General features: G+C 41.0%; 1 long non-coding RNA gene across 1 annotated transcript; it reads right to left on the minus strand.

Moving 5' to 3' along the window:
* Positions 1-2,777: 2,777 nt before the first annotated feature.
* Positions 2,778-7,331, minus strand: LOC142140314 (uncharacterized). The gene is made up of 3 exons (XR_012688395.1): positions 7,215-7,331; positions 3,259-3,501; positions 2,778-2,918 (listed from the first exon to the last, which is right to left on the minus strand). It is a non-coding gene; the product is annotated as an uncharacterized LOC142140314 (long non-coding RNA).
* Between the last annotated feature and the right edge of the window lie 15,151 nt (positions 7,332-22,482).

The following is a 22,482-nucleotide window of genomic DNA, read 5'->3' on the forward strand; positions in this document are numbered from 1 at the left end:
TGGTGACAGCAGGACAGAGAAGGGGGACAGAGGATGGTGACAGCGGGACAGAGGAGTAGAGCAGAGGATGGTGACAGCGGGGCAGAGGAGGGAGACAGAGAGCAGAGGATGGTGACAGCAGGGCAGAGGAGGGGGACAGAGAGCAGAGGAGGGGGACAGAGGGGCAGAGGATGGGGACAGAGAGCAGAGGATGGGGACAGAGAGCAGAGGAGGGCCACAGTGGGGCAGAGGAGGGGCACAGCGGGGCAGAGGAGGGGGACACAGCGTGAGAGGGGTAGTGGAGGGGGACACAGCGTGAGAGGGCAGAGGAGGGGACATTGTGAGAGAGGGCAGAGGAGGGGGGACAGCGTGACAGAGCAGAGGAGGGGGGACAGCATGACAGAGGGGGCAGTGTGAGAGAGGGCAGTGTGTCTGGATGCAGAGGGGGCAGAGTGCCTGAGGGCAGAGTGTCTGGATGCAGAGGGGGCATTTTTGCATACAACTAAATAAGTATTTCTGTCATGACCTAAATACTTATTACAATTTTTTGACCCAACTACTCCTAAAACAGGACTGCTCAATAATTATTTTGGAGGGGTGCCTTGAAAAAATTTGGAGACTCTAAGGGTGCCGCGAACTGCAAAAGTTTGGGAACCACTGGGTTAACGGATATTTATTCATATTGTTTTGCTAGCAGTACCTCTCTTCACTACACATCGCTCTTCACTGCATTTCTGCGCATGCACAGATATTATCTCCTCGCAAGCGCGAAGTATATACCTGTCAGGACCTAGAGAAGAGCAGATGGGAAATCTTTCTCTGCAGGAATAGGACCTTGGAGACGCTGCGGGCATACATGAGGGCTACATACCGCCGGACCGAGATCCATCACTTTTTTTCAACATGGAGGTCCGTTTTTATTTTTGTTTTTAATAAAAGGATTTTTAATTACTTTTTACATCTTTCTGAAAGCTTTCAGTATAGAGATTGGGCTGGTTCACAGCCGTTTTTTGCACCTTATTTCTGTGCTACGATTATCATTGACTTTATTCTCATTGTTTTTGTCCAGGACTTTGCATTTTGCTCCATGGTTTGATATTTTTATACTGCTGTTTATATCCATCTTTATTACATTTTTTCCACTTCCCACAAAGTATGGAATATTGATAGTGGCCTTAACACCATCTATAAGGTTTTTAATTGGGACTGTTTACTATTGAGGTTTATTTCTACTCAATAAGACATCATTGCCTTGGACCTCATATGCAATATATCATTAAACATTTTTCTGGTATATTTATATCTGTTTCCTATCCATTTTTGCGCCAGGTTATACCACCTAGTTTTACTTGTTTCCAAAGGGGAAGGGATCCCCCCCTTTTCGCCTTTTTCTTCATGAGGTATTTCCGTTTTTAGGCAGCATACTACATCTAGGAAGCGCGGTTTATCCCTTTGCTTTTGTATAAATCTCCTATTTTAGATTTCTCCCTCAAATGCCACTTTCTTAAGGCAAGGTGCATTTAGAATGTATTGCACTGTTTTACTTTCAAAAAGGAAGATGACCCCACAGGTAACATTCACTTTATTATGTGCATGCTGATATCTATTACTATGAATGGCCTAAGACTCAGTGGGTGGTGGCTTGTTTTTTAGGGGACTTTTTTGGACTAAAATGCCACATTGTCTTGAATCCTTGTTTTTTCTCCATCTAAGGCTTGTATGTGTTATGTTATGTACTCAGCTTTACAAAACATCAATGCAGACCACAGTCCAGAAGCATGGTGGTTTAGTTGCTCACACTACTCCCTTACTGCACTGGGGTCATGAGTTCAATTCCCAACCATTCCCTTATATGTGTGTACTTTGTATGTTCTATTCCATATTTGTGTGACATTCTAAGTTCATGTATTTATTTATTTTTTTTAAATTTTATTCAGACCTATATAGCAATTATCTCCCCCTTCAATCCCTGATGGTTTTGTGAAGGTGTTAATTTGGTTTGCCATTTGCTATATACCTTTCTTAATGAATCAGGCCCAGTGGCGCACACAGGGGGGGTTTCTGGGTCTTCAGAAACCCCTCCCCTCCGCTAAAGAAGTGCCCCTGTACTATCCAGCAGCCACGGTGCTGTCAAAGAAGCGTCAGCGGCGGTGCTGTATTGTATACAGCACCACCACGGACCTTTCTTTGACAGCGCCGCGGCTGCTGGATAGTACACTGCTGACGAAACGCAGCAGCTTTCGCTTTTTTTTTCCTTAAAAATACGGCGTGCGCCCCTGAGGCCCCCAGGGCACTTTATGCATATGATATTACTATGATTGGAGTACCTTTTGTAGGGGTGTGGGGTTTTGTTGTTTAAGGCCTCAGTTGTTTTTTGTTTTTTGGGTAATGCAGTTATAAACTTGGAAACTCTTTTTAACATCTCCTGCTTTCATGTTTTGTCCCCATCTTATAAAGAAAAACATTGAAGCTAACACTGGCTCTGTATGGTGACTTAGTGTAGAGCACCTCTCCCTTACAGTTCTGGGGTCATGAGTTTGTGTCCTGCCCATTGCCTTCTGAGTACAGTGAGGCTGAATTAGTGGTGCTATATAAATTTGTGAATGATGAGGTGGTAGTAATAAAGCAATGTATCTGAAATGTTGTAATTGAAATGTACATTATTTATTGTCCTAATACCCACATGTTGCGAGATTGTAATATATTAATAAAGACACACACACCAAGTTTGTTTAGTTTTCAACATTTTTAAAACTGTAATAATATAAAATTAAACATTATAATTTTTGATTCCAGCAACTAATTTGGGGCCAACATATTTATTTATTTTGTAATCAATTTAGTGTACTTTTTAATTTTTGGACGATATTTTAAAATATTGGCGATGATTTTGCCTTGAGTTTGTGGGATTTCACCAACAGCCTGGGTGTCTTCTTGAGCTGTTGAAAAAAAACGAAAAAAAAACATGCCTAGTTAATTGTAGAAACATATATTACTTCAAATGGGTGTACTTTGTTTATCTCATTTAACGAGATCATCAGAGCCATGAAGTGTTACATAACTTTACATTGTTGGAAAAGGTTAATGGTATGCTAAACACAGTACTAGGCAGAGGATTAATACTTTTGGTAGGCAGATGTATTCATAAAAACACATTTGTGTGAAGCCTGGGGGGGGTTACTTCAAACCACAAAATTAATATTAGGGTAAATCCTAATTTAGTTACAACGTATCTCATAAGGAATCCAATTCGGAAAAGGCTTCAATTTCAATACTTACATTCACCTATCGCTCCCTCCAACACTGGCTGTTTGGCAGCCACCTCCTCCCCAAGGGCCACCTCCTCCACCTGCAATGCTGCCGCCTCCTCCACCTGCTCTTGTGCCTCCTCTGCCTCTTCTTGCGTCTCCTCTGCCACCTCTTGCACCTCCTCTGCCCCCTCCTCCTTCTCCTCTGGCTCATCTTCCTCCTCCTCTGGCGACTCTTCCAATGCCTGTTGTTGGCAGCCACAATGTCTATGATCTGTGGGAATAAATATTACACATAAGCTTCTTTTAAAATCTTCAACCTGCTTATCAATTATAAACACCTACCCTGATAATAATGTGAACTGATATTGTGAAACATGCATTTTAATACAGATCTAAAAACTTAACCAAAAGGAAATAAATTGGACAGACACACCCCACTTTCAGATGGCCTGTAACACGGTTTCTTTTGGGATTATGTATGTTGAAATGTCATTATTACTGTTAAAATTACTTCAATTTTTTTTCTCTTTGGCCAAAAACAAATTTGTACCATCTAATTAGTGTCAGATTATGGAGACATTTTACAGGAGGTATTTGGGTAAGGCCTTGTAATATGTGAAAAACAGCTTAGGCCAACTGTAAACGTTGCCCCCAAAAATGCTGTGCAACTATATTTCGAAAATACCATATCTGCCACTGTTATATTGTAAGTGTCTGCTACTTCATGTCAGCATGTTGCATTAATGGTTGGCAGTTCAGCCTCCAAGCACTGGGGCCAGGAATTCGAATCCCAAACAAGCCTCATTGATGTGGAGTTGGGCCTCAATCATTAATGAAAGTAAATGTTCCACCATTAAAATATGATACAGGGACCTAAGTATGTGACATTGGTGGGGAGTTACATTTATAATGAGGAGACAGATTTATCGTTGGGGTTGGCCATGTGTTTGTTAAACTTTGAAAGGTTTTCTAAAAGTAAAGCAAGTATGTGTATTACAGTATTGTATGCGAACAATAGAGAATTCACGTCTCCTAATCTCCTCTCTAAGCGCCTGCAAGAGCTGGGGTTGGCGGCGCCGCCGCAGATCACTCCACCAGCGCTGCAACTGAGCCACAGAGCACCGGCGTTGGAAACGCCACCACAGATACCTGTGGACCCTTTGGTAGGCCCGCAGTTTTATCTCATTTGAGATGTAGCATTCCGAGGGCATGCTGCTGTGCATACCCTCGTTTAGCACTCTCAACTCTATTCCTTCGAAGCTAGCGGATTTCATCTTGGACACCAAAATTGACTCTCCAATACTCTGCTCTGTGATTGGTTCTCTGAGCACGTGTGGGCGATCTCATGTCACTCGCGGATCAAGCTACACCTGTGAGTAAAATGTCTGCCTGTCATTCAACCATAGTATCCTTGCAGCGGGGGGTGTTAACATTTAGCATTGAGACGTGTACGCTGCTCTTAGCAATTAACATGAGACATGTACAACTAGACTTGCAATTTAATGGGTCTTTAGAAGCTTCCTTCAGTCTTGCTCTTTCTACATGATTCCAGGCAGACACATTTGTCTGTGGGACACTTGGAAGACATTATTGCAGTGAGTACTCTTTGATATGTTTTAAGAGAGATTACATAGCTGTTTACAAGAGGGTAATTCACTGTTTATACATCAATTTTAGTGTAATTTGTCATTTTACATGAGCCATGTATTATTGTATATTCTGGTGAAAAATTACACATTTCGAGATACACTCTGGGCTTTCCACACTAAACCCAGGAGTAAGTACACTATAGCATTGGTGGCCTGAATCATTGTAATGTATTTAAGTAATATCTTTAACGTTGCCCAAAAATAAAAACCTTAAAAAAAAAAACAATGTCAATAGGCCTTATGTTTTGCTTTTGCACTCTCCTTAGATTCTTTGACGTTGTTTCTGAAAAATTCTACTTTTTGTTTGGTGCTCCTGTCCTGGATTTGGATTTTGGTGATTAGTCTGTGCCGTAAACTAGGCTGATGAAGTAGCTAGAGGAATGGAATCTGTCCACTTTACTTTATTTCTTCAGGCCCTCAGAAGGAGGCTGTCGGCTGTTTCTGTTGGTTGAAAAGTGACTCGCATGATTTGCAATTACATACACCTTGTGTGGTTAATGTTTTGAATCTTTTTGAGGTTGAAGTTTGTCTGATGCTGACTTATATGTATTATCAGGTTATTAGCTCATTTCCAATTTGGGGATGTTGTTTTTGCCAATATCTATGTTGTGTTTTTTATAACTGCCTTTGGGTGTCTTACAATGGAAAGTGTGTTTTTCAAATTTTATGCTGCCTTATTAAAAGGTGCCTTTCTGCCTTTTGGCCGTCCACCTGTGTACACACTACCCCGTCTCCAATTCAAAAGCACAAGCATTTATATTCTAATTTTCATGTACTTGCAAACTATGTAGGAGGGTGAGGAATGCATAGCTGTTGTTAAGCATGCAATCTTTAAATGTTTAACATTTCTTTTTGGTATTTCTTTTTTCCATCTCTCTTTAGTTTTGGCATCAAAATGTCTAAAGCAGGGCCGAGCAATGCGGGGGCCAAAAGCATGCAAAATTTTAATTTTACAAGGCGAGAAGTAGATATTTTGGTGGAATTGGCTATTGAAAAATTTCATACACAACAGACGCTTATGTCAGCCAGTTAAAAAACAGACACTGGGAAGAGATTACGCAACAAGTTAATGCAATAGCTCCTTGTCGGCTGGCGATCAATGATGTGAAAAAATGGTAAAAATAATAGGTTGAAACAATCCTTTATTTTTTTGCAACAACTTTAGTAAAAGAGTGTCAAGTATTACCTTGACACATATTTTACCAGTGTAAGTCATGTGTTTTTGAAGGCCACATTTGTCCCTAGATAATGTGCATTGTAGTGTCAAAGAGTAGTTGGCCAAATGTATATGTCACTTTCAGACAATTATCCACCCAGGACAATGAACACACATTTAGCTGTGTGTGTGTGTGTGTGTGTGTGTGTGTCTGTTTTTGGGTGTCTAAATTGTAACATTCAAATGTTCTGTTCCATGGTTTAGTTGTTAAAAGATTTGCAACTAATATATTCTTCTATTTTGTACAGGTGGGCTGACTTTAAACACAATTTAAAGAAGAAACTAACAGAGCAAAGGAAACACGCTCAAGGAACGGGTGGTGGCCCAGCACAGGACCTAATATTGTCACCACTGGAGGAGTGTCGCAATTTCTGAAGAATCTCTGGTTAGTCTGACTAGATAGTCTGACTAGAGCACCTGCATTTACAAACATGTGGCACCTCTATCAGTATTCACATCCTAATGACTGTAATTTCTGGGTGGCTTATCCAATGTATAATTTTTTTAGATGGAATTTTAGCCTTAACTTTTATATTCAGATGAATCTTAATGAATGCATCACATTGTGAAATTTTATACTGTAAGATTTGGGTACATTTGACACTTAATCATTTTTGTTTGTTTAATTTTCACAGAGTGCCAGGAGGAGCAGCAAAGTGTGGGTGTCAACCCAGAGGGCGAGCAAGTGGAGACGGGTTCCCATGATATTGAAGCCCCTCGGAGGGAGCATGCACAACTCTTGAGGCAGTAGACTTTATTGCACATAAGCCAACACTTTGAATATGCCTCTGACTTTAACGTTCATAATATGTCCAATATCCTCACCCATCTTTGGCTCAAATTTGATGAGCACATGAGCATTTTAAATGCAACCCTCACACTAATATGTGCACCCTCTTGGCACAAATTGTCCAGAATCTGCAAATGTCACACTAAATTTCACTCCTTCACCTACTCCAGCACCACAGCTCTCTATTCCAAATTATGCCTCCCTACCCTTCACAGCCTTCTGCCCATTCACACCCCTCGGCACACCCCACATACCCCCTTGGCCAGTCCTCTGCTTACCTCCCTGGCCAGCCCTCTGGCTACCCTCTGCCCAGCCCTCTGCTTACCCACCTGTCCAGCCCCATGTCCCTTCATCACGTAGTCGGTCACACCCTGCTGACACAGAGAGTTCTGATGCTTCCTCCGAGCTCTCAACATCACGGGTTACTCGAAGTCAAAAACATGTTACAGCCTCCAAGCGGGGAAAGAAGAAAAAAAAATGAATTACATTTTTTGATGTGTTTTTATTTTGTTTGTTTACTTTACCATCAATGTCTAATCAAATTGAAATTAGATTTTTTTTAACAAATTTTGGATTGTCTTTCGTGGTTTAAAAATGCAGATATGGGAAAAGCTATCATATTGTCGAGTACAATGAAAAAATAGTACACTGACTCCACATAACTCAAAACACTAATAGCCAAACCATAACATACTGATTACTATATAAATGGCCCAGCAATGTGTTTCCAAAGTGGCAAATGTTGTTTGTTTACAAGTTGTTGGAAACAAACACATATACAAGCATACCCCCCCAATATTTTAAACGCAACTCCTCATAAACCAAGGTACCTTGAAAAATGAAAATACAAGTTTTGTTGGCTAACATTGTTTGAGGCACAGGGAAAAGTGTGTAACATCAGCAGTGGTCGTGGGCAAGATTAGTAGCAAAATGGGGATTGTGACAGGAATCCAGATGTTGCAATGTGATTGTAATATGTAAGAGCCTAGAAATTGTTGCGGCAAACCATTGAAACATTTCAGGACCCTACTTTGCACATATTAATAGAGGTAATGCTAAAATGGTAAGATTGAAGTAAGTTAAAATGCCATGCTGAATTTGCAATCTAATAAAACTTAACAGGTGCCACACTAAGAGTGCTTACATACTAACCACACAAATATAACTACTACTAGCTAGTTTAAACATAGAAAATATATTGTCAGTTAAGGGTAAGGGCTGTATGTTGCAGATTATAAATTAATCAAGGATGGAAATTATATATATTTTAAGTATACATGGACCTAAATTGGCCCCAAAGAAAAATGAAGCCAATGGTGTGTATGAGAAGAGGGTGAACAGCAGTGTAGTAAGTAGAAGACACTTTATTGGTTGTGATTGCTGACAATATTGCAGGGTAATATTTATTATTATGAGACATTAATACATAATTCCACCACAATACATACACATTATAAGACACTGGCATTTGACATAAAGCTCCTTGAGCTTTGACCAAACAATCAGGCCAAATTAAAGATTCACATAGACAGGGTTGTTGAATTATAAATAATCTTTAACGTGTCATGAGACAGGAAATGCAGGTTCCCAAAATGCATCACATCTTTTTCTGTGAAAATGATAAGAAGTGAATAAAATTACTACCAAAATATTAGCTCTGAAATTACTGTAATGCATGCACTTTCTTTATGCCTTTCTGCAAATGAAGGTGGCCAGCAGGGCCGGATTAAGGGGGGGGCACAGGGGGCACGTGCCCCGGGCCCCCCTCTCTCTGAGGGCCCCCCGCCGGCCGCACGCTGATCGGATCACCTGTCAGTTGGTGATCCGATTCTTCTGCTTGTGTGACTGTGGGGCCCCCCTGATGCAGGCACATGTGGTTATTGCTAACATTATTCATTATGATTTCACATCTTACAATAACAAAACAGTGTAACACAGTTCTTTACTAAGATCTACAGACCTATTTGGCACAGCACAGGTTAAGAAAAGAGAACGTTATAGAGTCCATGGTAGAAAGAACAGGTGGGAGGGGCCTGTGCTGTCTTCCTTTGCATGAAGCCACGCCCCTTGTGTGCACTATGATCCGGGTGTCAGTCTTGCTATAACAGCAACATGTGCATATTACAGGTAAGCAGTCATGTGTCTCTTCCCTATCGTCTCAGAAAGTCCTGGGGTGGGTCTGGCATCTTTTGTGCAGTGAAGGAAGCACGTTTTAGTAGTCTCACTGTTAGCTAAGTGGTTAAATCTTTTCTCTTTCCAGCTTATCTGCTAGTTACCTGGTTCTATGTACAGTATCACTGGAATTAAATTAATTGTGCAACTAGAAAGAGTTTGAACTTTAAATATCAAAATAGTGTTAACATAAGGTATGCACAAGCCATTAATATCTGTCCATCTAGTTTTCTATCTTTCTAGCTATCTATCCAAATACTTATTTCCCTGATTATATATATATATATATATATATATATATATATATATATATCTAAGCAGACCCTTTTACCCCTGAACCTGTAACATCTCTTTATCTCCCTGTCCCATTACATACATCCCTGTTGCGTATATATAGGAGCAGCCACTTGTACACCTGATCATGAGTACTCTCATTAGAGGCTAGCATAAAGTAGTATGTGTATTTATAATGAATTTGTGTAATCTATAGTAATATTTTAACTAATGTTGCGCATATCTGTCTATAGAGTACTCTAGTAGCTGCATTTGTGTAGGTCTTCTCCATAATACAGTATTTTTATATAATGTACCTATGTATCTATCACATTTATTTCAGAGTTATCAATCTATCACACATATCTATATCTATTTCATATCTCTCTATTCAATATATATATATATATATATATATATATTATACATACACACACATATGTATAGATAGTCAAAACTGATGTAATTTTTTTTTTTTAATGTGTAGTATCAATGCTAGTTTCAGGGACGGGCTGGGACGGGGAGCTGGGTGGCATATGCCCGCCAGTCCAGACAGAAAAAAGACTATTTTGGGCCAGTCCCTGCACTGGCCCAAGTCTCTATTGGAGACCAGCCACCTTCTATCAGTGGCCGCGGATCCATCCTCCCCCCTTCCCCTATGTGTGGCCTGCTACTCGTGTCACATGGGACGTGGACCACATGACAGGTGCCGTCCCATGTGTGAAGAGAAACGAAGCCATACAGCGTGCGGATAGAACAAAGTTGGGGTAGTATGTTAATATAATGTGTTTGTGAGGGGGTAGTATGTTAATATAATGTGTTTGTGAGGGGGGTAGTATGTTAATATAATGTGTTTGTGAGGAGGGTAGTATGTTAATATAATGTGTTTGTGAGGGGGGTTGTATGATAATATAATGTGTTTGTGAGGGGGGTAGTATGTTAATATAATGTGTTTGTGAGGGGGGGTAGTATGGTAATAAAATGTGTGAGGGAAGGGGGGTTCTTAATTTAATGGTGGATGCTAATTATTTAATGGATGCTATTTTATTATGGGGTGATGGTGGGGCAATGTAATTTTAATAGTGGGTTCTATTAATTTAAGATGGGGTGATTGGACCTTAAAATTTAATGCTAGGGTGGTTTGGAAGCGCATAAATGAATGTGGGGCTGTTTTGGGGAAAATTAGGTCTTTTTATTAAATGTAAATTATTTAATGCCATGGTTGTGGGAAATGGTTATATTTTTTAAACATAAACGCCATTTAATTTATTGATAGGGCTGTTTGGAGGGATGGAATTATGTTTATATATTAAATGGGAATACTATTGTGTTAATGCTGGGGCCGGTTGGAATTTTCTAAATTTCATGCACCTATTTTTTTTCTCCAAATAGGGCCTCCAACATTCCAGGATCCAGACAAGCAGCAACTGAGCTAAAGAAACCAGCATCCACAAGTGGTGAAAGTGACAACAACAGGTAGGAGAGAGCAGGACAGTCTGCCAACTGTCCTAAATCTGGTGGGGCAGTCCTAAATTTGGGTGACTGTCTCACGTAGTCAGGATTGGGTCCGACTACGAGGACAGTTTGAAGGTATGTCCCACTTCACACTGTACTGCTTGTGTAGGCAGAGCTGTGTGCATCTAACAGTAGTGCACACAGCACTGCCTGTGTATTTGTATAAAATGATGTTACATCATAGGGGCCCCCCCTTTCTAAAGTGCCCCGGGCCCCCCAGAGCCTTAATCCAGCTCTGGTGGCCAGTGTAACATAACATGCAAGGATCTTGTTAGCTTTAACACAGTTCTCTACAGAATAGTGCATTGTGGCTTCCTGCTATATATTGGTTGGGGAGTCTGGTTTGTTGAGGATTGGGAGAGCTTAACATTAAAAACACATCATGTCTTAAACCTGGGTATTTGATATTGTTGTCGAGCCACACACACAAATCAGCTTGTGACTGCATACGCTGGAATTCTATGCTGCACCCACACTTTAAAATACAAGTACCGGTAATTTTACAATACACTATAGATACTTACATTCTTCACCTGGGTGCAACTCTATGGCCACCTTCAGTGACACCAAATGACAGTGCTGTGGCCCCTTCACCCTGGCAGCACCTACCTGGTAGCGCATGTGGGTCCAACAATCTGTGATTAAAAGGGGTCACACATTACTTTATTTACCAATGTTGAATGTTTTGTGGTAATAACCAAAGCGTTATAAGATTTATTTGCTAAACCTTTGAAAACACTGTAATCCCACTGTTTTTGGATAAATGTTAGGGACTAGAAAGATCCTTGCCATTGCCTGATAAAACCATTGTGCCATTTAATCAATGTTATTCTTAAAACAACATATTGGTCATGTTCAGTAGTGGGATTCAAATAAATTAACAATTGGTTCTCTGCCCTAATGACTATTTAAAGTATACAAAAATATATACCGAAAGGTATTCTAATATTTCATGCATTTAATACTCAAATAAGAACAATAAAACAGATACACAAAACTAGATTGTTATAAGAAAGAGTTTTAAATGTTAAAGAAAAAATACCTTACCTGACAAAAATCTGTTATTTAATATTCTATTTATATTATGCCACAGTCCCCAGTTCATATTATGCCACAGTAATGCCCCAGTTCATATTGTGCCACAGTAATGGCCCTCTTCATCACACTCTGCCAAGCAGCCTTCCTTTGCCCCTCAAAACACTGCCATGCTGCCTTCCTTTGCTCACCCTTCACACTCTGCCATTCAGCCTTCCTTTGCTCCCCTTTCACACTCTGCCATGCTGCCTTCCTTTGCTCCTCTTTCACAGTCTGCCATGCTGCCTTCCTTTGTTCCCCTTTCACAGTCTGCCATGCTGCCTTCCTTTGCTCCCCTTTCACAGTCTACCATGCTGTCTTCCTTTGCTCCCCTTTCACAGTCTGCCATGCTGTCTTTCTTTGCTCCCCTTTCACAGTCTGCCATGCTGTCTTTCTTTGCTCCCCCTTGCTCCATTCCTTCACTTACCTTTTCTATCGGCTTCTTTCTTCTCTTTTCTTCTCTTCTCTTCTTGTTTTATGTTTGCTTGTCTTATTGCTTGCCGCCGACACCTCTCTGCGCCGCTCCTCACTGAATGTCGGACGTGACATCATCACGTCACGCCCGACATTCAGTGTGGATGGAGCAGAGAGGAGGAGGTGCAGACGCTGCGGAGAGGTAAGTTTTTGTTTTTTTTCAAGAACCCTGCTCCCCCCCACCAACGCAATGGGTGGACTCAGCCTGTAGTCACCAGTTCGCCGAACCGAGTCTAAAATTAGATTTCGGTTCTGGTGAACTGGTGGGAACCGGCTGAATCCCATTACTGGTCATGTTAGAAGATGTGAAAGCCAAGTCTGAGTTTCTAAGATTTAGGACGTTGATGTTTGGACATTAGGCATTACTGAGTTGCTCTTAGTTTTCAAACGTTATTGAAACATTTTGTTTCAAGCCAAATGCTTAACATATATAATGACCATAAGGTCAGGAGAAATGCAAACGCATTTCCAAGTATGCTTACAGGTTGCTATACAGTTGACAATTATTTCTAATGGATGTGTTTTTTTGGAAACAATTACACATGTTTGTTCTGCAAACCATTTCTTCGTGGCCAATGTAGATTCACATATCATTTTTCCTTCAACTTTTTTTACACCAGATAGCATTGTTGTATTTGACATTTGAGCTTGACAGGAAAAAGTAATGATAACCTAAATTTACCTTAAAAGTAGTTATCAATGACATATTGCCTGAAACTGACACCCTCCTGAGAATCCCACCATCTGGCTGCAGGCTCCCCCACCTCGTCCATTCCTGCTACCTCATCCTCCACCACAGGAGCCCCACTCTGGATAGCAATATTGTGAAACACCACACACAGAGCTATGAGATCACATACTTTACTCGACCCATACATCAGTGCACCACCAGACCGGTCAAAGCATCTGAAAAGGGCCTTTAAAAGGCCAAATGCCTACTCAATGATCAATCTGGTGGCTGTATGAGCCGAGTTATACGCAATCTCACGCTCTGTGTGTGGGCTCAACATTGGAGTGTGGAGCCAAGGGCGTAAGGGATAAGTATGGTCAATTACTTTAAAACTAACCACCTCTTTAACAATTTAAGGTTCAAAAATGTTATCTAACAGTTACAATATATACATTTACAAATGGGCTTGTAGTTTTTGAAACTTTAGATTGTGTTTGCAATTTGCCAAACTTCACCTTAGGTCGGCGGTACCCAAACTGTGCGCCGCGGCTCCCAGGGGTGCCGCGACGCTGTCATTGGGGTGCCGCGGGCCAGCAATAAAAAGAAATAAAGAACACAGAAACTTACCAATCCGCCGGGCGCCGGGACCCAGCAGTCTCCTCTCTCCCGCAGCTGTCACTGAATATCGACGTCAGTAACAAGCTGCAGGAGAGAGGAGGCTGCTGGGTCCCGGCGCCCGGTGGATTGGTAAGTTTCTGTGTTCTTTTTTTTATTTTTTTTTATTGCTGGCGCAGGGCATAGTGAGAGGGATCGTGACAGTGGGGCAGAGGATGGTGACACAAAAGCAGAGGATGGTGACAGCGGGGCAGAGGAGTGGGACAGAAAGCAGAGGATGGTGACAGCTGGGCAGAGGAGGGGGACAGCGGGGCAGAGGAGGGGGACAGAGAGCAGAGGAGGGGGACACAGCGTGAGAGGGGCAGTGGAGGGGGGACAGTGTGAGAGGGGGCAGTATGAGAGAGGGCAGTGTGTCTGGATGCAGAGGGGGCAGAGTGCCTGAGGGCAGAGTGTCTGGATGCAGAGGGGGCATTTTTGCATACAACTAAATAAGTATTTCTGTCCTGACCTAAATACTTATTACAATTTTTTGACCCAACTACTTCCAAAACAGGACTGCTCAATAATTATTTTGGAGGGGTGCCTTGAAAAAATTTGGAGACTCTAAGGGTGCCGCGAACTGCAAAAGTTTGGGAACCACTGCCTTGGGTGTTAGTTTTCAGATTAGTACATGTGGATACATTAACATGTGCATTTTGAAACATGCACAAACAAACTAAATAGTTTACTTACAACTACCAAGAGATGGCACATGCACTATATGACATAATGTGGAAACCTAACATCCGAGGACAAATATCGCATTCAGAGAACAGTCACTTTTAACTTAAGGTTTGTATTGAATGAAATAATTATTTAATAACATAAAAACATTAGTCCAATTACCAAGAAGCCACAAACCTCCATGTGGTCTTGAACCCTCTTGCCTCTCTTGCAATCTGTGCCACGTACCTAATTGTTTAAACGCAAAGGAGTCATGGTGACAAGACACAGTGCAAAATGCTTAACAATTCAAAATAGTTTACAATAAACAAAACTAATGACAATAAACTGCCACCACCTCACAACTTACAAATAATAACAAATTTAAAAACATTACATAGAAAAGTAGAGATTCGTATTCAGAAAAGCAGCTATCGGTTTCTGAAATATATTCCAAAAACCATACCTCTTGACAACACTATTCCGGACAAAACTAAATTCCTGAACTCTTAACAAAAAACAAGTGCAACAAATGGTGTTTTAAACCAATTCATAATTAAAGAAGTGTCTGCAGGTGTACACGCTGCTGTGGATCAAATGATGACAGATGCAGGTGCGTTAAGAAAACGCAGTTCCCTTGTATGTTTGAAAAGCAGCAAACTCATAGCATGTATTCCGATTACTAAGAATAAAGCTGTATTAAGTGTCTGTGTTCTTTTTTTTCGGATTTATTGTAACAATATTTAGGTGTTCCTTATGTGAAATGTAACAGTTGTCTCACTTGCAGATATTTTTTAATTTTTAACTCGGTGTAGTCTATATAGTGTATGCAAATTTCAATCTGGACGTTGCCATAGTGGTTAGGCATTCAACCTGCCAACAGTAGGGTACTGAGTTCGAATCCAGAGTCGTGCTTGTATCTGTGTGGATTTTATATATCCCCATGTTTCACTGAGTTTACTTGAATGTGTCACTTACAGAAGAGTATGCTAGTATATGTTTTGGGGTACTGTGTATGTATATTTATGATTGTGAATTATTAGACTTTGATTTCGCAAATACAATGTGTGTGCATTTTTAAATTGTTTAGCCTTAAACCTTCATGTTGCCAGTTAGTGCCATTGTGTTGTGTTGTATGATTTTTCAGAGCATTATTACCTTGGTTTTTGGCTTTTGTACTCACATGTTATTATTTCACCTAATAGAACTTTCAAACATGGTGGTTGTCATTCAAGTCTTTGTGGATTTGAATGTATGAAATGGTCAATCTGCACGTTGGGTTAGTGGTTAGACAAGCCACTTTTCATCAGTGGGTTCATGAGTTAAATTCCTGACCCATTTTGTGGAATATGTATAAATTGCATGTGGAAAATTGTGTGCAGCTACAACACAGAAAATCAGCTGGTCAAAATAACTTCATTTCAAAGACATATCCACAGATAAAAGCTAAAAAGTCCCCCCCCCCAAAAAAAAAATTACGATCAATTTGAAGTCCTATTATTATTATACATGACTGAATTTCCACATCCAAAAATTTAAACTGTGCATGCACCAAGGATTTATGTATATAATCCGGCCGTCCCCCGGATGCAATGTACCACCCTTTCACCGGCGGCCGCATCTGATGACATGAGATGCGGCCGCATCACATGACAGGCAATGCGGCCGCCTGTGTGCCCCCCGGGCTTCCCTCTCCCAGCCCGCGCTTGGTTGTGCCAACACAAAAGTAGCCGGGATTTAGAACTACTGGAAGTTGATTGTAGTAACATTTAGGAAAACCTAGATGTGATGACTTTACACACAGTGGGTCATCTCTAAAGCATTGCAGGGCAAAAGCTGCTAGTCGTGTGCTTTAAAATTACATGAATCCTATTACATTAACTGCGACTGGTTTATGCCTCTGTGCTCCAACTTGTTTAGTTGCCTACTAACACATTCTTCCAAAATTCCCTTCATAGAAACATACCTGACTTTGTTTAATAAGTTTAACTATTATGAGACATGTTGGCACAATCGTATTTGATCTGTCTGCCAGAGTAGCATATGAGCACCTCACACACTGTTGTTTCCCTGACATCATGAGATGCAAACTACCAGTTAAATCTCTCTCAATATATGAAATATAAATATGTGTACCGTGTGTTTCAAAAATGCATTAATAATAATCTTTATAATAAATGGCTGTCCAGGTGCAATCATCAAAAAGGTGAAATAGCATCTGCAAGAAAATACTTCTTTGATAACAATTGTATATGAGCCCTAAATGTGCCCTGTGATTGGGGGTGGTTTGAATTAACAGTGCAGGGAGGGTTGACAGACAATGGCATAAGTAAAGGGGAAAGCTATTCCAAGTGTTTGCTTGTGAAAAGTGCAAAGGAGGCAGGATTAATGATATTGCCAGTGCAATGGGGGCTAGCCATATGTTCAACTTTGTGGTCTGAGAATGGGACCAGGGCAAGGTAGGAGGTGGCAATGGAATCAATGTAGCAGCCACTAAAGTATCACCATAGCTGGAATAAGGCTCTGGGGGTGCTGGGGCACTTAAGACAGGGGGGTATCATTTTAGATACATTTTAGACAAATACACAGACAAAACTGTGCACTACTGTGCGCAGCTCTACCTTCATGAGCAGTACACTGTGAAGTGGGACATACCTCTCTGCTGTCCTTGTTGTCTGACCAAAACCTGACTAAGCGAGACAGTCACCCAAATATGGGACTGCCCCATCAGATTTAGGACAGTTGGCAGTCTGTCCTGCTCTCTCCTACCTGTTCTTTCACCATCTGTGGCTGCTAGTTTCTTCAGATCAGCTGATGCTTGTCTGGATCCTGGAATGCTGGAGGCCCTAATTGGAAAAAAATAATGGGTACATGAAATTTAGAAAACACCAATCAGCCCCAGCATTAAATCACCCACATTTAATAATCAGGCTTCCCTCCAGCACCAACATTAAAATAATAGTACTCACATTTGATATCCACATTGCCACCTTTATCTCCTGACGAACCATCAAGTCTCGCTCATCGCCCCCCCCCCCTAGAGGACTGTGACCTGCGGTTAGAGAGCCCATATCCCCTTGCGGAGATCCCTAGTGAATACCTCTCTTCTGTTAGACTCTGTGCCTCTCTGGGCGCAGACTTCGAGGCCCATCCTCAGGATTACTACCTGAACCAGTTGCCATCACCTGATCCCCATGTAAAAATGGAATGTCCTGGGGGGAAAAAATAAGGTTGAGAAAAACACTGGAAAGGGAAAAACAGAAAAACTGCTGCTCCATGTTGGGATAACAGTCTTTGCAAAGTCCTTGGCTCAGGTGTTATTAACTGCAATCTTAGGTCTCCTGGAACAGATTCACGAGTGTCATCCTTGGCTATTTTGAATCTTCTCTGGGTTGTTGACAACAACTGCAGTGGATGGAACAGATCCAAGTGTCTCTACTTTCTGCTCCTTTCAGAGATGTGGTGCTGGTCATCAACATTTGGAATGGGCCTTCTCACCAGTCTGGTAAACAACTTGAGTGTAGAAAATTACAGTCTACAACATATTCTCCCAGTCCAACATCATGACAGCTAGTGTATATCATATCAGGAGAAATTGTTTTCAATGTCCTTTGTTGCTGTCTCACTATTTGCTTCTCTTTATAAGATTTTGAACAGTATCTTCATCATTTTATTTGAACTCAAATCGGAAATCTACCATCAAGTGAGGTTGCTTGTCTAATGTATTTAAAAAGGTGACAGGTAAAGAGGTGGTTCAGGAGTGGTTCTGATGCTGGGGAAGAGTAGTAGCAAAAGCTTCCGGCCACTCCAATCTAGTTTCAATTATTCAATTTGTTCTTGATAGGACCATTTACCCTCTCTAATTTCCCACAGGCTTGTGTCCTATAGAGAGTATGTAAATTAGTATCAAAGATCTGAAAGATATCAAAAGTAAAATGAGTACTCCTATCACTTTTTATAACTCTAGGGCAGTCAGAGCCTAAGAGCCAAAAAATATCCATAGATACGGCAAAGAGCCAACTTTACCTTTTATATATGTGTGCATTAAATATACACAGTATAAACATGTTCATACATAACGCACACACATACTTGTTCTGAATAATAATAATAATTAACTCAGCTCTTACTTTGCCGTTGTGCCCAGTGGAGGAGGGTTTAAAGGGTACTTACAGTCTCTCCACAGTAGCTCACGGTGCTTCTGTATCCACAATCGCTGTGGAGGGAACTGTTGAAGTGGGTGCTGGAGTAGGCAATCTACTCTCTGCAAGCTGCACCTTCCAAGTCAAACCCTTTGAACACTCCCTCTCATTCTCTTCCTTTGAAGTCCACAGTATCCCTCTAATTTATTCTCTTAACCTTCGTGTTGCTGTCATTTATCGCCCCCCAGGTCCATTTTCACAATTCCTTGACAACTTTGCAGCCTGGCTCACTTATTTCCTATCCTTTGACCTGCCTACACTCATACTAGGTGATTTCATCATTCCCATTGATAATCCCTCTGTCTCTTCTGCCACTAAACTTCTTTCACTTACCTCCTCCTTTTGTCTCTCCCAATGGACCTCATCTTCCAACCACTGCGATGGGCACCCACTTGACCTTGTCTTCTCCCACTACTGCTGCAACTAGCGTGGGAAAATCCCCTAATACGATAAATAGACCTCGCATACCCAACATGCCCTGGCTGCCGTGGGTATGCTGGGGCTTGTAGTTATACAAGTAGCAGCATGCCCACACTATTTAGTGCAACCTGGCTGGCTGGGACTTGTTCCACCCTGGCTAGCTAGTTCCACCCAACAAAATGGCGTTTGTTTTTTTAATACTTATATCGCTGTTATTACCCTACACCCATCGCCCAGGGGTGTAGGAAGAGCCCTAGTGCTATCAGCACTGGGGGGGGGTGCTCTTTTTTTTTTTTGCGGACCCCACTCTCTAGGGAATCCAGTCCAGCGCTGAACAGCCTGGGGTTGGTTAGTCATTATAGCAGAGGGACCCCTGCCGCGTGTCCCCCTGCTATAGTGCCTCCAACCCCGGCTGGTTTGCCTAGTGCTGGTTCCGTGAAAATAGGGGGGACCCCATGCAAATTTTTTTCCCCGATTTTCATGGAACCAGCAGTAGTCTAGGGTTAAGACTAAATAGAGGGGGGACCCCAGTCTTCTTTTTTTTAACTTTGATCTATTTTTAACACTTTTGACAGCTGCCGGAGCAGTGTCATAACTTATAACTACAAGTCCCAGCCAGCCAGGTTGCCCTAAATAGTGTGGGCATGCTGCTACTTGTATAACTACAAGTTATAACACTGTGATGTGTTTATAGAATTCGCTGCTACAACACAGGAGAGTTAGCGAACGCGGGAGTGTTTTACATCGCAGCAAATTGCCAGAGATGATCAGTGATTTTGAAGATCAGGGTGAAAATCGCAGCTTGATACATTTGAGAAAATTTTGACTAAACCCGCGATTTGCCGTGATTTTAACACGCTGAAAAAATCCGACCTTGATACATTTACCCCATAGTCTTCGATGATCCAAACCCCAGCCATGGCATAAAAAAACAGACCCACTACCTGCAAAAGTGCTCCCACACTGCAGAACGCCACTGGAGGAAATCTGGTTCTTGTCCTGATTTCCTCCACTATAAATTCATCCTTTCCTCTTACAGCACTGCCCTTTCAGTTGCCAAGCAAATATTCTTCAAATCTCTAATATCCACCCAGTCTTCTAACCCACGTTGCCTCTTTGCCACCTTCAACTCACTTCTCTGCCCACCTGCACCTCTTCCTCCTTCCTCCCTCACTGCCCATGAGAGGAAATATTTGTCGAAAGAGAGTATCCAGAAAAAGAGGTCAATACTCAATTGGAAACCATTAAAGAAATGGATAGAATAGAGTTGATTAATTCAAAAGAAAAAGAACCAGCTATCACAAGCAAAGATGTACTTTTTATTACTGAAATTAATATTATTGCAAAACATCTAGAAAAAATTCTAATTAAACATTGGCCTATTTTAATGCAAGACAAAAAGTTGAAAAACTGTTTAACAAGTAAACCAAAAATAATATTCAGAAAGGCCAGTAATTTGAAGAACAAATTGGTTAAAATTGCTCTTCCAATTAATGATAACAATACTCCAGTTGAAACCCGGATAGGAGAAAAGAGCAGTGGTTTCTACTATTGCATGCGTTGCCAAGCCTGCAAATCTAGTAGACATGTCCAAACTAAATCTATCAAACAAATTAGATCTAATTACACTGACAGCGAGTATAACATTAAAGAGAAAATTACTTGTGACACCAAGGGAGTAATCTACTTGCTTGAATGCCCATGTGGCTTGCAATACGTTGGAATAACCATTAGGAGCATGAAACTTAGAATAGCAGAACATATTCGAAATATAAAAAATGGATTAACAATTTATAGTGTACCAGACCACTTTTTAAATAAACATGGAAAAGACTCCAAAGGATTAAAATTCATTGGAATTTAGAAATTAGACAAATCCTGGAGGGGAGGGGACTATTTAGCTGCTATCTCTAAAGAAGAAACACGATGGATTTATAATCTAAATACACTCAGTCCAAGAGGTCTAAATATTGATCTAGACCTAGGCTCTTTTCTTCACTCTTAATATTAAAGTTTGGCTAATCCCTCTATGTTTTAGTATGATACTTTGTAATCAAATCTGAATATAATTTTTAAACTTTTTGTATTTATTTATTTTTTGATTTTTTTTTATGTGACTTTTTTTTCATTATCTGCGTACATGACAAATACACAAACATTTTGTTTGGTAACGCAACTTGATACTTTGTTAAAGTCAGTATTCATGGCAAATTTGTAACAACACCGCTAGGTGGAGGAGTATAAATGAAACCCAGTATGAACAATCTCTTTCTCTGAAGAAGCCCAATTACATAGGTGAAACGCGTTGGTCATACCAATATATATTTCTATACACCACCTAAACACCACCTACTACTACCCCCTAGTACTAAATGAGCTTGTTTATTCACTGAAATACATATTACAGAAGAGACGAGAGTCCCGCACATGCGTGAAAGGACTACTCGGGAGGACGGACACATAACTGTGACGGCCGTGCGCCTTCACAACAGTCTAGCCAAAGGCTGAAGAGGATCGGACTGCCCGGGAAATCACATGAATCCAGCAGAACACAGCCTAAGGTAATACCGAATAGGTCCGAACGGTCCGGAAAATCAACTAATATCCAGCGGTGAGTGACTTCTTCTTCCGTCCTCCACCATCTTGTCTGTCTGAACTTTTACCATTTTAGATCAAGTGTGGTATCTAGATAAACCTATCGTATATACTGGACAATATCTACACAAAAACCTTCAGTCGTGTTCCTAAGGATAGACTCATTCTTGGTTTTATATTTCTTCATATATATATACTCCAATTTGAATATACAATGAACTGACTTTGAATCTAATATCGACCAAACTTTTTGCTGCATGCTCACTTATTATACACAAGTTAACCCATGCATGATACTCATGCATTCTAGTCAAATCAAGCTACTTAAGGTCTTAAAAAGGTTCTTGTCATGCATTTGGACCTAGCCCAGGCCTCCTCAGGAGAAGAGCGTTAGTTCCCGACGCAAGCGGCCTTTTTAATGTGTGTTCATGAGGTAAAATTACCTCACGAAAATGAGTTTGACCCCTCAACTCGTAAATTTATCCTTTACTACCCCTCCCACGGGGGGAAGGGGGGATGATGGAAGTTAACTGACTTGACTATTCTAATTTTTTTGTCAAATAATGTCATACCACATTTCAGGTCAATTGGATGAGCCCTTTCTGAGAAAATAGTTTTTTCCACACACACACACACTAACGCACGCCTCTACACATGTGTGTTCATGAGGTAAAATTACCTCACGAAAATGAGTTTGAGCCCTACCAAATTTCAGCCCTTTTTGAAAAATTTTTCCCACACACACTAAGAATTTAGTAGGTCAGTGTATAACTCTGCCCAGCAGGTGGCGCTGCAACTTGTTTTTTTTTTTCACACACACACAGACGCCACTAAGCATTTATATATTAGATAAGTATTTATGTTACAGGACGGTTGCTGTTCTAT

Source organism: Mixophyes fleayi, chromosome 2 (genome assembly GCF_038048845.1).
Source record: "Mixophyes fleayi isolate aMixFle1 chromosome 2, aMixFle1.hap1, whole genome shotgun sequence".
Classification (NCBI taxonomy): domain Eukaryota; kingdom Metazoa; phylum Chordata; class Amphibia; order Anura; family Limnodynastidae; genus Mixophyes; species Mixophyes fleayi.